The sequence below is a fragment of the Coturnix japonica genome, chromosome 4 (assembly GCF_001577835.2).
Source record: "Coturnix japonica isolate 7356 chromosome 4, Coturnix japonica 2.1, whole genome shotgun sequence".
Lineage (NCBI taxonomy): Eukaryota > Metazoa > Chordata > Aves > Galliformes > Phasianidae > Coturnix > Coturnix japonica.
In genome coordinates, this window is record NC_029519.1 from 13723187 (window position 1) to 13738863 (window position 15677).

General features: G+C 37.9%; 1 long non-coding RNA gene across 1 annotated transcript in view; it reads left to right on the forward strand.

The window, feature by feature from the left end:
* Positions 1-12974: 12974 nt before the first annotated feature.
* The window catches only part of LOC107312894, a 332012-nt gene continuing 329309 nt past the window's right edge, over positions 12975-15677 (forward strand). Inside the window, exon 1 of the long non-coding RNA XR_001554685.2 lies at positions 12975-13483. This is a non-coding gene — a long non-coding RNA (uncharacterized LOC107312894). The remainder of the gene's footprint in view (positions 13484-15677) is intronic.

A 15677-nucleotide genomic window follows, 5' to 3' on the forward strand; every position in this document is an offset into this window, starting at 1 on the left:
CTTACTTGCTTACTCCCACCCTGGAATACATGCGACTTTGTGGTACTTTTTCTTGTTGCAGTAATATTACTTAAAAAACCATCTTCCTGTGTGTCCTCTAAGAACTGTGGCAGAGATCCTGGTAACATTTATTGAAGTTTTCAGGGTAATTGAGCTTTGATGGAGCACAGACATAGAAATAAGCTGGAAAGCTGCCAGCAGCCATTCCTTAAGTGCGAAGAGTGCAGTCTGGAGAAGCAATACGCACAGAGTGCATGTAGTATAGCGAATGCTGACAGGATAAATCCCAGTTATAGGTCAACAACATTATCTTTGAGTGGGGTTAAACTTGGGGTTTTACACAAAACGATTCTAAATGAGTTTTAAAGAAATTAAAGAGTGAAAAATTACTAGATTTTTTTATTACTCCAGAATCCGTGATTATTACAGTGTTCTCTGGCTATAAATGGAGTGCTGTCCTTGGTTTCTTACTTTACTGAGGCCCCTGTTAGCTGATTTATTATCTTTTTAATTTTACTTACCTTTGTTCCCCTTCCATCAAAGCAGGACTGATCTTCTGTTATGGCACAGGTCTGGAAGTGAAGGGAAAAACATGATGTTACCATTTAACTGCCTCTGAGGCATGTAGCAATGAAGGTAGAAACCCAAGTAATTACACTGAAATCTGCTAGTCACATTTGTCACAGTTGGCTGTAAATGGATGTGTTATTGTGGAGAGATGGTATAAATGTGGAAACTAATACTTGGCCAACAGTGTGAGTGTTGAATGTGGACAGAATGTACAGTACCCACGTCTGTATCAGCTGATGGCCACTGGAAACCACTGCCTTTCTGGGCACTTGTTCCTCACAGTCAGAGAGCGATAGGCTTTTGGCAGCACCCACAGTCTGTGTTATGATGCTGTGAACAGACCTCTCCTCAGGTCTGGCATGGGTTCCTGCTGCTTTCCTGCCTACAGAAATTTGTAATGGGTCTGTTTCTTTGTCTCAAGCACATTGCTTTGCACAGTTTCAAATGGATGGGATTTCCATGGGAGTAAAAAAAAAAAAGGAGGGGAAGGAGAGAAATCATGAAATCAAGTAACCATATGGCTCTGTGTGCAGCCTGAAACAACTGTAAATTGGAGGGTGGCACGCAGCCATCACTCAACCCTGTGCCTGCTGGGCAGGCAGTACCTGGCTTTGTAGGATGTGGTTGGACAGAGGGCATTGGGACTGCTTGCTGTGCCCTCCATCACAGTTCAGAGGTGGCTCCTGAGGGTGCAGACTGGGAAGAGGTGAGGCTGGTGAGAGCTCCATCCTCCAGGTGTGTGTTTGTGCTAATAGTGGGGTCAAGGCCCAGCAGAAATGCAGCAGCAATTTTCATTCATAGGGCATTCTCCATTGACAGTTCAGGGCTGGATTAAGGCCCCTTTGAGCCACTTAGGTGGTATAAAGAGGATAAATCTCAGAATGAGCACAACTGTTAATAATATCATATATTCTCACCAGAAACATTTTCTCCCCCTCCCAGCACATACATGCAAATCCGGCTCTTATGATTCTTGATTTGTAATAGATGATGGATAGTATTCTGTTTTGCTAATGCATTTTGCCATCTAAATCTGGGTCAGGGAAAGAGGCAGGGTTTGTACTACTTGCTCTACTTGAATTAGTAGACACAGAGACACTTGGTAAACTTTTCATTTCACATCTCTTTGTTCCTCTGGAGAAACAGACCATTAATGATAAGTCATTGCAATTCTGGTAATGCAAGTGTAAGCCAAGATATGCTGAAGTTTCATTGTAAAAAAACTAATTTCAAATTATTTCTCTTGATTAATAGAGAACTTGAAGTCAGGTGCAGAAAATCAAGCTTATTCTGGGCTCCTCTGTCTGCCACTGTGTGCTTCCAAATAAGTCTGTCACAGTGCTTCCCCTGTTGCTCTGCTCACATAAGAGAAGCTCTTTGTAAACATCTGCAAGCATCCTGCTTCACAGCTCCCTTTGAGATCTCTTGCACTAGAAAGGCTGCAAAAACTTGACAAGAAGGAGACAGTGGGTGATTTAGTATCAGCACTGCCTCCCCTGCTGAGTACGAGGTTCTCAGAGGCTTTGGTGATCCCTTTGTTTTTCCTGTCTCCACCTGTTGCATATTGTATGGGCTCTCTGGAGGAAAAAAGCCATCTCTTTTTTTGTTGTTATTGGTTTATTCGACAGTGGGGACAGCCAGCTACCAATCCCACAGCTGTAGATCCACGCATTATTCAAGTACAGCTAAATAAATATGCACCATGGATATTCGGGAAGGAAGCATGTAGCTCTCGTAAAGCATTCCCAGTCCCTCTTAGATGTACTTGGAGACATTTTCTTTATGGCTGTTGTCAGATGTGGAAGCAAATGAGGATTAAAATGAACAAATATATAGAAATTCAGTTGTTTAAATGGCCAGTTTTTTCTTCTAATTTTGTTGTATTGGTATAATTCTGAAATCCTGATGGGGATGTCTTAGTTAGGTCTGATGTACATGTAGTTCATCAAATCCAAATGGAATATACTTCACGTTGCGCTTTCTGCATAATAACATAGAGGTTTTGTCTCCTGTGTGTTGATGTGGAGGGGAAAAGGGAGATCTGGTACTATTTCAGTAATTTCCACATATCTAGGAAGAAAGGAGAAGAAAAAATTCTCTATCTGTTTGTCAGGCACACCTGGCTTCTGCACTAATTTCCTTTAATATAGGTACTCGTTTGCACAATATGCTGTTGCATAGTCTTTTATGCATGCAATTTCAGGCTGCAGACAAAAGGTTTACTTTGGGACTGCTTCTCAGCTTAGAGTTATGCAGCATTTCTCTATGCAATTTGCATAAAAATCAGGCAAACTTCAGAATCAGTGTTTGCTTTCTGTAAATTCTCCTATGCATGAATTTCACATACTCCAAAAAGCCATATGGGAAAGGCTCCCATGGTGGTATGATGGAAACACGTCACAGTGACAGAATAATCTGTTTGCTGTGTAACAGGTCAGTAGCATGGCAAGCAGGCTGAGGGCACGGATCAGTCAGTTGTGTATTAGTTCACATGCCCTTGTTTAGTGTTAAGTTACAGTGTCTTACAGTATAACAATGACATGGCTGTGTGAGGAAATGGAGACTGCATTTGCATACTAACAATAAAGAAGGGATATAAACACCATTTCACAGAAAGGCAGAATTAGAAGCCAAAACAGTAAGTGTAAATTAAGCCATTAGAGTCATTACTTCCAAGCCATCTAGGCTTGCTTCTCACTGGCAGGGTCTGCTAGACCACTTTTTTGCAGCAGGGAGAAATACAGTCCTGTGCAGTTTGTTATGTTTCCTCACACCTCCTGAGAGGTGCCTTCTGGGCATTTTATAGGGCTTGGCTGGGATTCTAAGGTATGAGCTTTTTCTTGCTTCGTGGGAAAATCACAAAATATACTGTGGTAGCCAGAGGCAGAGGAGAAGATCAAAGGTGTCTGAAAGAAAGCCTGATGCTGTCACTCATCGGAGAGAGCAGAGAGCAGGAGTGTTGTGGTCCCCTGGTTTCTGATGGACTACCTGGTCACTGTTCGGGTTGTTGTTTGTTTTGTTGTGGTTTGCTTTTTCCCTTCATTAACAACCTCTTTTAATTGGGAAAGGCTGATCAGCTGGCATAGCTTTATAGTGCAGCTTGATATGTTCTTTGCTTATCTTTGTTCGTAAGCAAATAGTTTTTTGGCTTTTTTTTTTTTTTTTGCTCTTTTTTTTTTTTATGTTTCCATCAAAGTATGTGTTTTTTGTTACAGTACTTTCTACAAGCACCTTCATTTACTAGAGCATTGCAGGAACCAAACATAAAAGCCCACCAAGACAAGCAAATTCAGCATTCTGTTTGAATGAATGTTTACAGACCCTTTAAAATGAGTGTTTACTGTTTTCTAATTCTCTGTGTATGGTGAGTCTGTGGAAACTGTTTAGACATCAAAACTAATCAAACCTTCTAGTATAGCTGGTAAATTTACTGTCTGCAAGAAGAAGCAGAGCTGCAAAGGTCCTGCAGAGACAGGGCAGTCTAAGCATGTATGTCTGTGTTGCCTTGCCACTCTGACCTCAGAATAACATATAGTCATTCTAATGGAGTAACTGGCTAGTAATTCCCAAGAACTCTGAGGATAAGAGTGCAATGGATTGGGTATTTCTTAGACTCTGAAACTGGGATCAAGGAAGGGTGTCCCATATGCAGGTGTTCTGCAATTACTAGGGTGGAGCCATGACTGTTAGAGATTCTTACCTCATAGGCCATTCCTTTAGGTCTGTGCATCATAATTCAAATGGCCCTGTATCTGTACAGGGTGAGGGTGTAGACAGGCCATTTAGAAGAAATTTTTATTCTCCCTGTTCTGACGTGTGTTTTCATTGATGATACAGAATTGAGATAAACTTTTTTTTTTTTTTTTCTTGTGCAGAGAGGAGTACAATTTTGGGTCTTCTTTCTCCTAAAGGTTGGCTACTCTGTAGTAAAACTGGGTTCAGCTGAGAATGAATTAAATCCAAGCTTTGCTTCTGAGAGTATATTTCAGATACATGGTGCCTATTATTTGGGAGTTAATGAAGGTTGAGCTTCAACCTGTGCAGTGTTTGCATTGGCAGCATTGGCTGCATACCTCTAATGAATGATGCTAGGCTGTGCAGATACCAGCCCTAGATGAGGCCCGGTCTTCCATGCTTTTCTTTCAACAGTACTGATAATTGTGATAAAAAAAGGAGTTGAATCCTCTTCCTTGTTAAACACAATGGCTAACATCTTGGTGTCATTTTCCCAGTGTTCATTGCTTTTTCTACTTTTTCAGTCTCCCTCTTGATTGTGTTGTTTTTCTTTCTTTCTTTTTTTTTTTTTTTATTCTTGGCTTATATATGTATTATTATTATTTATACAAATATTATATATGTACATATGGCTACTTCAGTTCTGCTTAACTTCTAGAAGACTACTTGAAGTGTCTGCTACTATCTGTTTCTCTCCTATTAAAACAGCCCGTGATTCTCTGCAGACAATAATTCTTCACCTGTTAGAACTCATTTTCATTTTATTTTGAAATGAAAACAGGGAACAGAGGCACTGATTTGGATTACATTGATTAAAATTTATTTTCCTTCAGTAAAGTCAAACAGAGTTTTTCTCACAATATTAATTCTGTGATGATATTGATGCTTCATGTAGGAGGACCACAAGAGAAAACATAGTATGAGAAGATACAATGTCAAATCCAATATATTTAAAAGATCTTCTCCATTCCAATAATTGCTAAGTGTACAGAGGTAAATATGTGGAGGTAAACTTACTTCTAAGTATCAAAATATCTATGCTTATGCAGAGAAAAGAATTGGCTGGACTCCTAAACAGCTTTCTACCACTTTTTATAAGATGGAAAGCTACAAGTCCCCCTCGTGTGTTTGTAGAGAAGAGAAAATATTTAACCTACAATATTTGGTCCAAAAAATCTAAACTTTGAAAGTTTTCTCTGACAAATTTTGCATTACATGGATCTTGTAGCTGCATTTTGATTTTCAAATTAGCAACAAAGTTGAAAAGACAAGAGAGGAATAAGGAAAAGTTAGATTGACCAGTAGCACAAAAATAAAATACTTAGGATACCTAGATATTGAATTAAGTCTTAAATGTAATTTAGCTTCACTTTTCTCCATTAATGTTTTATTACTTACTCTGACATTACTGAACATAGAGACAGGTACGTGACTATTTTTGAGTGAGTTCTACCATATGAGTTATAAATTCTTTGCAAAGGTCATTGAGTCAGGGCTTTCTCACAGGGGCACCCTAATATTACTTGTGTAGGAACCTGAAATAAGGAATGGGAATAAAAATAACTTACACTGTCTAAAAAACAGGTGAAAATATGAGTCTTTCTGCTACCCTGTGTAGTACAATATGAAGAAAACCAGTTAGAAATCATTTGCAGTTACCTAAGCGACACAAGATCACATCAATAAAACATCAGGCAAAACTTTCTGTCCGTTCCTTTACAAACCTTAAATTCAGTTGGTTTTTTTTCCTACCTTATTTGGTCACTGAAAGGGAAGAGAAGATAGAGCATTTTAGTGGCAGCATTTTTTCAGCATATGTCAGCTGAGACTTGTGCTTTCTGGGATGTATCACAACTTCAGCCTCTGGCTTTACCTACAATTTTAGCAAGATTCCACATGAATTGTAACTGTGCCATGGCAGCAGTGAATTGCCTGGTGCCTTGGTCTGCTATGTGAGCTGTCTGTTGCACTGTGTTTCAGTCTTGTAGCTCCAGCAGGAGCTTTCAGAATGCAGTTTTGGTGTGGTGCACCAAAACTTTCCTCTAAGCTGGAGCTTTGTTTTCCTGATAGAGGCACTATCTTCTATCTTCGAGCCATTAGCTTTCTTCCATCAAGAAAAAAACCAAACCTTTAACTAAGTGCTTGCAGAGGAAATAGCATTAAATGCAAGGAAATATGCTTCCTACAGTCAGAAAACAGGCATAAAATCAAGATTTTAGGGTTAGCCTTATGCTTTTAAATCCAAAATACAATCATACTTCATATATTATTTCTGGTGAACTTATTAAAAGAGAAATGAAATTTGAGTTAATTAAAAAAAAAAAAATTCTTGATGCTTTAGCAAAGCACTGTAGAGCCACTGGTGGTAGAATTGCTGAAAAAGTAATAATGTCTCATGATTACATACTAGTTTTCTCCAGCTGTGCTGTTTTCACCACACTGCTAGGAGTAGATGCTTTGTTTTCTCTGGGGTGATACAACCTGATTTAAAAAGGAAGTCATAAACTATAACATATAATACTGAGAAATAAGGTTGTTAAACAAATTAGCAGACAGTAAAGCTGCTGAAGGTTATCGGGTCTATAAAATTCGGAAGGAAATGATATTTGTTGACGTTAGTTTTATTTTCGGTGAGTGAGGACAGCAAATACAAACAGTGTAGCTATAGGATTCTGATTACTTCTAAGGAAGTGTGGATGCTTTTATAAAAAATACGTATTTGACAGAAGTGGTGGTGGAAAGGCTGAGTGAAAAGTGTTTCTGATTTGTGCAAAAAATAGTGATTAGGTAATCTAAATTGAAATCTGAGAGAGAAACACTCCCTATTAACTACCCAGCAAAGATTAGCTTTGTGACCATTTTGCAGTGTTGCTGCCACTGCCCTCCAGACCAACTGCTCCTAAGTAACTCTTGCCTGTACTGTGGTTGAGAGGATGAAGAAGAGGAAAGCTGGTATACTGCATGCTTCATAGGTTACAGATACTCTATCAACTCCTTCCAGCAATGACTTACAAGGAAGGCAATAAAAAACAAGGTCTACTTTCTCTCTTTTTCCCCCCCCCCCCCATTCCTCCCTCTGTATTGGAAAGGTAATTCAATTTGCAGGATACAAGCCAATATAAAAACAACCCAGAAAACTCCATGCTTAAGAATTATTTAAAACTATTGCACTTCTACATCTCTTTTACTTTAGGAATCAAGGAGCTGCTTGTGCCTCATAGGACCCAGAGTGTCATTAAGTAGTTTTAGACATGCTTTGGATTTTGCCCACCTATTCATGGCTCAAAGAGAGAGCCTCTACTGATATGTTCCTGGTGTTCTGGCCCCATCTGTGCCTTTGGGCCCATAGTTCCACACAGGCAGAGTCAGAATGACGAACTGCAGTCCCTTCATGACATGATGTATGTAGGTAAACCATTACATATATGGGGATGTTATTATTTTTAATTTCAGCAAAAATATTCCCATTATCCAAACTGTTCATTTTGGTTTTGGAGGACAGATACACTGCTAAAAGACTTCTTCTTTTTTTAATGTTGTTGAATAAGCAATGTGTTTTCCCTCTGGGGACACAAGGGGATTAATGTGCTGTATTATACATCTCTGCATAAATCTCTCTGAGAAGTCAAAATTGATTCACTGCAATTGTGGTTATGCCCTGAAATTTCATTGAAAAAATGCTGTAGTTCCAAATCTTTCTGTCCACATTCACCATTCTAGAAGACTGAAATAAGATCAGATAATCTCATTGGGACCAATTTTCTTCTGTCATATTTAAGTACTACAGAGGTTTTAACGATTTAATAGCTATATTTCACTGCTTAACAAGAGAAACACCTTAATATTTCTCATCCTGTTATGAGTGTCCCTCTCTTGGTGCTCTGTTATTAAATATAGATCAGCTTTCCTGAGAAGAAAAAGAAGTGCTATCTTGTTCTGATGTTTTTAATTGTTCTGTTTTCTTAAATAGTTAGAAAAGAAAAAGAAATCCTGCAAAGCCACAGCATGATCGTTTCTATTTTGAATATTTAAATACAAAATAACACTGTTAAAATAACTTTTTGATCAAAGAAGCACTGTGAACAGTTTTCTAGCCATCTCCCAGTGGCTTGTATCCAAATGTAATAGGAGGTGGTAGTCTATTCTTGTGTCTCTAGGAAAACAGATATTACAAGAGATGAGCTTGTTCTCCTAGTGCAGAGATGGAGAAAATGCTAATTCAAACAGTTGGGCTGAATTTCATTGGTTACAGTGAATGATGATTTCATTTTAATGATGTTCTTTACACAGAACGGAGAATCAGAGCTAATCATATGGAGCACTTTTTTTGGCCTTCAGCCTTTTTACACTGAAGCTCTGTCAGGTAATGAACAGGAACACTCTTTTCAATTATAGTGAATGTTTAATGAAGAAGCATAAAAATTTGCCTATTGCAAAAACAAATTCAGCATGAGAGACACAAAAAGAGGCATTTTTTCCCCCATCTTTTTCCAATTAATGGGTAGCAAACACTTTAATATTTATGCTGGTCATGTACTAGTCACTAAGCAGACTTCTCCTGTGTAACTCTGTAGTCTTTAAAACAAAAAGAGTAGGATATCCATAGGCGCTCTTCACTTGAGATTGAAACAGTCTCAGACTTACCTTAGCAGGCCAGTACACTGTGTCCCTTTTGAGCAGGTAAGGGCTGAGATCAGCTTCATGGCATTGCCCCATCTCCAGTTGTCCATTTACATCAATGTGTAATGTTTGTCTGGTTATCATGCATTGAAATTATCATCAACAAATTTTGTCACCATGGAATGGTGATATCACCATTCTACAATAAGACTTGGGAAAGTTATACACTAAGAGTGCAGAGGTTGTTTTGTTTTGTTTTTTTTTTTTTTGTTTTTTTTTGCCTTGGATATCTGTCAACATTAGTATGGAAAGAAGCACAAAGGTATTTGAAATGTGCGTATCACAGTTTCATAGGAAATGATTAAAGTCTAGCTATATGAGGTAGTAATATTAAGTTATTCAAAACAGTAGTACTAAGGTTGCTATGAGCAATATAATACCCTTCTATTCCAGCCTTTTGATTTCAGATTTGTATGAATTTGTTTTTGGATGACTTTATTTTCATCTTGAATATTCGCTTTTTCTGCATTCTTTCTAGGAATGCAGATGTTTTTCAAAAGTCTCTGTTAATCTATCCGCTTGTGTAGACTTTAGCTTTAGGTAGCCTGGGTGAGCATTTGACCCTTTTATTTCAAAGGAACCAGATGTATTTTCCACTTTATTTATTTATTTGTTTATTAAGAGTGACTGATTCCTGTCCCCCTCCAAAAACAAACATAAAAACCTTATTTTGATTTTGGTGGGAACTGATTGTACCATAAATCTTCTAGTCAACTTTAAAAGTGGAAGCTCAAGTTTTGTGGGAAGTCATAATTAGTATTTAGGAAATAGTATGGTGCACTGTGCTTTGTGTCCATCCTGGAAAGTGTGAGGGTGACAGGCATATTTTGTGCTCTATTTCAACATCTATGTTTCTCAATAGGTTGTGACTGCCAGCTGTTTCCCAATAGCCTTCTCAGGAACAGGAGGTCTTTCTCTACTGGTCCATAAAAATATACCTCTGCTGTTGCCACTAAACTTTATGTAAGCCATAAAATATCTTTTGGCTCTAGTTTGAAACAAGGAGAATGTTTGCACAATGAGCATCAGACATATTCAATGTTAATGTGTAATGGCTGTTGGCAGAGTTGTCTGCAAAGATTTTTTAGCCAGCCAAATGTTACTTCTGTTTCACTCAGCACTCATGTCTGTCATGGGATAGGAAGAATAACAGGTTGTATTAAAATTGGCTGCAGGCGGTCTCATTTTTTCCTTGTTGCTAGCCTTTTGAGTAACTCTTGGCAGCAATTATATATAAAACACTTTCTTTTTCAAGCTTTCTTTAAATGGGTACAGATAGAGAAGGGCTCTACTGAAAAACTTATGACAATAAAAGTAAATATATATGTGAGTGTGTGTATGTGTGTATATATATATATGTATAGTCATATATATATATATATATATATGTATGTATGTAATTATACACTCAGATGTGTGATGGCTATCTTATCAGATATCTTCAAAGTAATATGTTAGGTCCTTAACAAAAAGTCATGAAAGTTCTGCAAGACATTTCAACAGATCCTGACTTCTTATCCTAAATATCCAAGATGAAAACATTTGAAATAGTTTGGGCTGTATTTGGATTAGAGATCTCAGACTTGATAAATGATATTGCACTGAAAACATCTTTTAATAGGTTCAACACTACATATGGTGAGAATGAATGAGAACAAAGAACTAGCAGTATACTTTTGTCTTTTGTCATCTTTTATCTTGTAAGGTTGTGAAGCTTCAGTGTCTGCCAATGTGAATAATGCAGATGTATTATCATGGTCTTACCTGTGTTTGCACACTTGTATGGAAATCATGAACTCTTTAAGTACTTCAGATTTTAATTACAGAATTATAAATCAGACCTGTAGCCTCTCCACAAGCAAGTAGGAAGTTTGGGGTTGTTTGTTTGTTTTGTTTGTTTGTTTGTTTTGTTGTTGTTTGTTTTGCTTTTAACAGAAAGTTAAGGTTATTCTTAGAATTTTTAGTCAAGATATTCAAATGAAAAGGGAGTTCATTATTTACATGCATAGGTATAAAGTTAGTAATTATTCTTTATGACACTGTGGAGCAGAATATCAAGCAGAGTTATTCTGCAGTAGTTTTTTTTCTGAACTTAAACTATATCCAAACACTTTTCCTTTCTTGAAGACCATTCACGTAATATGCAGAAGTAATAGGCTGGAAGAAACATACATGCTGGTGGAATTCATCAAGAATCAGCCCTGGGACCAATTAAAAACATATTTTCAAGAATGATCCTTGTATAGATGCTGTGCTGATGAATTCTGCTGCACGTAAAGAGGCATCGTCTGTACAAAGAAGTATTAGAATATCAAACACAAAATAAAGGGAGCCATAAGAATCGTGGGAATAGAGGTAAATAAAACTTACTATTTCTAATAACATATGTGTACACACAAGAAATCCTACCCCTGTCTTGTGCTGTAAAGTTAGAACTTATCCAATAGGAAAGCCTTTGTTATACAAATAGAGAATAAAATGACTAATGTTGCCAGAGTAATTGAGCTATAAAAAGGCAAATGTGATTTTTCAAAGCACTGAAAATTATTTTTAGTAGAAAATCAAGCATATTAATGCTGATTTTCAGCTGTCTGCTAGAGCTCCAGGCACAGTCCTGGTCACTCATGTGCAAGGTGGTATGTGGGCTGTGGAGAAGTATTAGATTTGAGTCCTTCCTTGGTGTCCTACTCTGTAAGCGATCTCAAATGGATGAGTTTTTACTCCAGCAGGTAGAAATGAGCAACTGAGGGCCATTACAGATGTCATAAGTAAGAACTGCATTTTGAACATCTTTCCCTGTACGGGAAAATGGGCATATTAGCCATAGCCCTCCATGTCTGCCACAGAAGCTGAAAGACATGTGGTCATTTCTTGTGTTTATTAAAAAAAACAAAACCAAAATATACATTTTAGTTTATATTATACATAAATCTATCTGTGCATCCTTTTAAGGAACTTGAGACATAATTCTGTGTGGTGTTTCTGACAGTAATTCATGAAAGATGATCAATGTTTTAACATCTATTCTCACCGTTAACTGTGGGCTTATGATTACTGGAATGCTGCTTAGGAGCAGGCAGTGATATTACCCATATATAAGCGGAGTGGTATTGACCGAACCTTTCCTTCATCCTGTGGGAGAGAAGTAAGCCCAAGAAAATCAAAACAAAATGCAGGAAAGAAGCGTGTTCTCGGGCTCAGTAATAAGGCGGTTGGTATAAATGATCAGTGCTGCACACCCATGTAGGTATCCAGCTACTGCACTACTCATAAGGGAGAAACTGGGCCCCAAGAATCTGATCCACATCGAGATCCTCCCCTACAGTCAAGAAATGAGCGATTTTTTAAATGCTTTGTAACCAAGAAGTGAATCACTGATTTTAAATAAATATATAAATGTAAGCAGCTCACTGCTGTGCTTTTAGTCCAGTGCAACAAATGGGATTTTTGTCTTAGTATTCTTGCACACTTCTGTGAGTGTGTGTGTGAGCCGCTATAGCAGACAGATAGGCCAGAGGCAAATCCCCAGATTCAGGCTCTTCTAAGCTGTAGACAGCTCAAAATCCAAATTAGGGTTTTACAGCCTGATCTCTTCTCTAATATTTATTCAGATTTATGATAAATGTAGTACTTTAGAGCTAATTCTCGTTCATAATGTAGCTGTTGTTCAGCCGTGACTGTAGTGTATAAAAACCCCACATTTATCTTAGAGCCTGTAGACGTTTAAGCCTCTGTGTTCTTCAAGGCTGTATTTATTTGTTTAGTCCTTTCCTTGTTTGATAGATGGCAGCAGATAAATGTTTCCTAACTAGGGATTTCTCATTAGTTTTTGCTTTTAGTATAATCTGTCATATGACAACAAATAACAGGGAATTTTTACATGTTCATGTGACTGTATTGCGTTTTCACTTAAAGCTGCTTCTATTTTTTCACAGGTGAGGTGACATACAAATATAACCTTATCCTTAAATACTATCTTCAAAGAAAATGCATTTATGCTTTAAGCAGAGCCCTGCCGCCTTGTCATTACAGCCCCAGTGTTTTCGAAGAAGCCGTCTCGCTCTGCGATACAGAAGGTGGAGACTGGGAAGCTGGCTCTGCTAAGCCTTGCCTAATGCAAACTGCTTTAGTATGCACATCACATCATGCCGGCTATACTGCAGGGAGCAGGCAGTTATCGCACAAGCGTGCATCCTCAGAGCCAGGATAAACACTCCGTTACTCTACCTCTAAACTGCTCTTCTGGGAGGGACAGAAAATAAATAGGGAGCGAGAGAGGCATTTGAAGTAACCTTTTTAAGGAGGAGGCAGCAACCAATAGAGCCTTTCTTTTTTTTTTTTTNTTTTTTTTTTTTTTTTTTTTTTTTTTTTTTTTTTTTCCTCTCTTTTTTTTTTTTTCTTCCTACTTCTTACTTGAGAAATTCGTGTTGTATCAGCAATTAAGGAGAAGAGCCAGCGTCTAGGGTTCCAGGATGAGGGGGAGTAGCAACTTGTACAGGTAGGAAGCCCTTTCGACATCCTCTTTAATTCATGCAGCTCAGTTACTACTTGCTATGTTACTGTATGGTGGCAGACTTCTGGAGACCTTGTGTCTGTTAGCCATCGTACCCCGAGTGAAAGAGACCTTGGGGAGCTTTAATTGCCAATGACCTTCAGGGTATTTCTTGGAAAGGCAAAGGTACTTAGTGCTGTAAAGTAAAGCAATCTATACTTCCATCTGACTGCTTCGAGGTGTGCGTTTAGCATCAGGATGCAGCTGGGTGAAACTGCAGCTGTTACCCATCTTCAAACCCATATCACAAATGAGTAAAAATTAGCCATTTTATAATAACTGAAGCAGCTGCTCTGCATTTTTAGCAACACTGCTGTATTACTTTCCAAAACTTATTACCATAAATTCTTTGTGTGCTGGAAAGTAAGCAGATATGCTGTAGCATATTTGAAGTTATTTCAGCAATTCTCTACTGTGTTTTCAGAGTAATTATGCATGTTTTATCAAGAGTTTTCTAAACTTTCCTGAGGCAGACATGTCTTATGTGGCAGATTAATATTTCTGCTAATAGATGAATATAATAATTGTGAGCTGGTTTCAGTATTTGCCTCACAGTACTTTCTACCAAGAGCATGCAGGAATGCAGGAACTGACTGCCACTGCTGAGGGCTGGGGTGGGATGGAGCTCTAGGTCACATCTGCTCATTTTATCTGCCTTAATACTGCAGAGGGACAAAGAGAGGAAAAGCCTGCAATCAGGCTTTGTGGTATTTGGTGTAGTGTTTTCTTCCTAGTGTTTGTATTTGCATCCACATGAATGAGCATGTAGGTGGCACTGGTTCAGCCTTTCTGTATCATGACAGTCATGTGACTTAATAAGTTTATAAAGAGCAAGAGTAGCAGTTGTGTGCCATGAGGAAGCAGTGTCAGAGTTCAGGATTTGTGAGGTATACCATGATATCTGTGAGACTCCAAAAGTTTCAGTATTCCATCAATTTAAGTTGCAGTAAGGGACTCAGAGGCAAACTTTTGCAAGGTCTAGCATTCTCTTCTAAAACAGACCGGTATGTGTGTACGTGTATTTTCATTGTCGGTAATTGTGTGAGCAAGGATGCCATATCTAAAGATTCAGTTGCTTACAGGAAAACCTGAAAGCAGTGTTCAAAACAGAGCTTAGGTACCACTGTTGTAATAAGAAATAAATACTGATAATAGTAGAGCTCTCTCTGATGACTGTACCCACACAATTTCTTCCCACATAATTGCTCTAGGCAGAGATAGTCTCCTGTATATTGTTTAAAGGTATCCTGTGATTTGTATCTGTCAAAACTATTGAGGAGGTGTAAATCCATAGTCTTCTTTCCACTGAGCATAATGAAAAAACAATTCCAGGAAAATGGGAATTATATCTGATAGTAATAAAGCCTAAAGAGATAAAAAAGAAATAGCCTTGGAAATTAAAGCTGTGAAATAGAGGTGAGCCTGATCAGTGACAGGGGTTGGTTAGCGGACCTGGCAGCAGGTGAGAAGAGTTTTGCCATGTGTTTCATCTGCTTGAGAAATTCAGTGCTTGGGAAAATTCATGCTGGTTAAATAGATAAATTAAAATAGAAAGGGAACTAGAATGGAAAAGTGATACGTTGGCTATTATTTTTCTTAATATATAGACTGTACAGTAACGAAAATTACACCAGTGCCCTTCTGTTATTTTAATGAGTAGTTATCTGATGAAACACCAAAGTAAATTATTACCTTAAAAAGGAAAAGTGGGGTAGCAAGTTGGGCATGCCTTAATGCATTTAATTAGAAACTCTAATAAAATGCAGGTTTCAGAGAAGGTGAAGGCAAAAGATAACTGGTTGATGGCTTTTTGTTGTTGTTTTTAATTAATTAATTTATTTTTATCTCAATCCAAATGCTTGCCCTAGGAATATGTTAAATCCTCATACATTCAGTAAACATTCAGTTCACATTCAGTAAAACTGATGAATAAACTCAGGCCTTACATTTTATCTTTTATTTATTTATTCATTGTCACACTTTGTAGATCTCTGAGAAAGGAACCGTCAGAAGACTGTGCACTGGGTTAAATGGGTTTCTTCTTGGCTTGGCATTGCTTGCAGGTCTCCTTATGTTTCTGTGACTCACTTTGCTCATATACTATGCATATATGTTGGCAGCTGCCTGTTTTGAAACATAC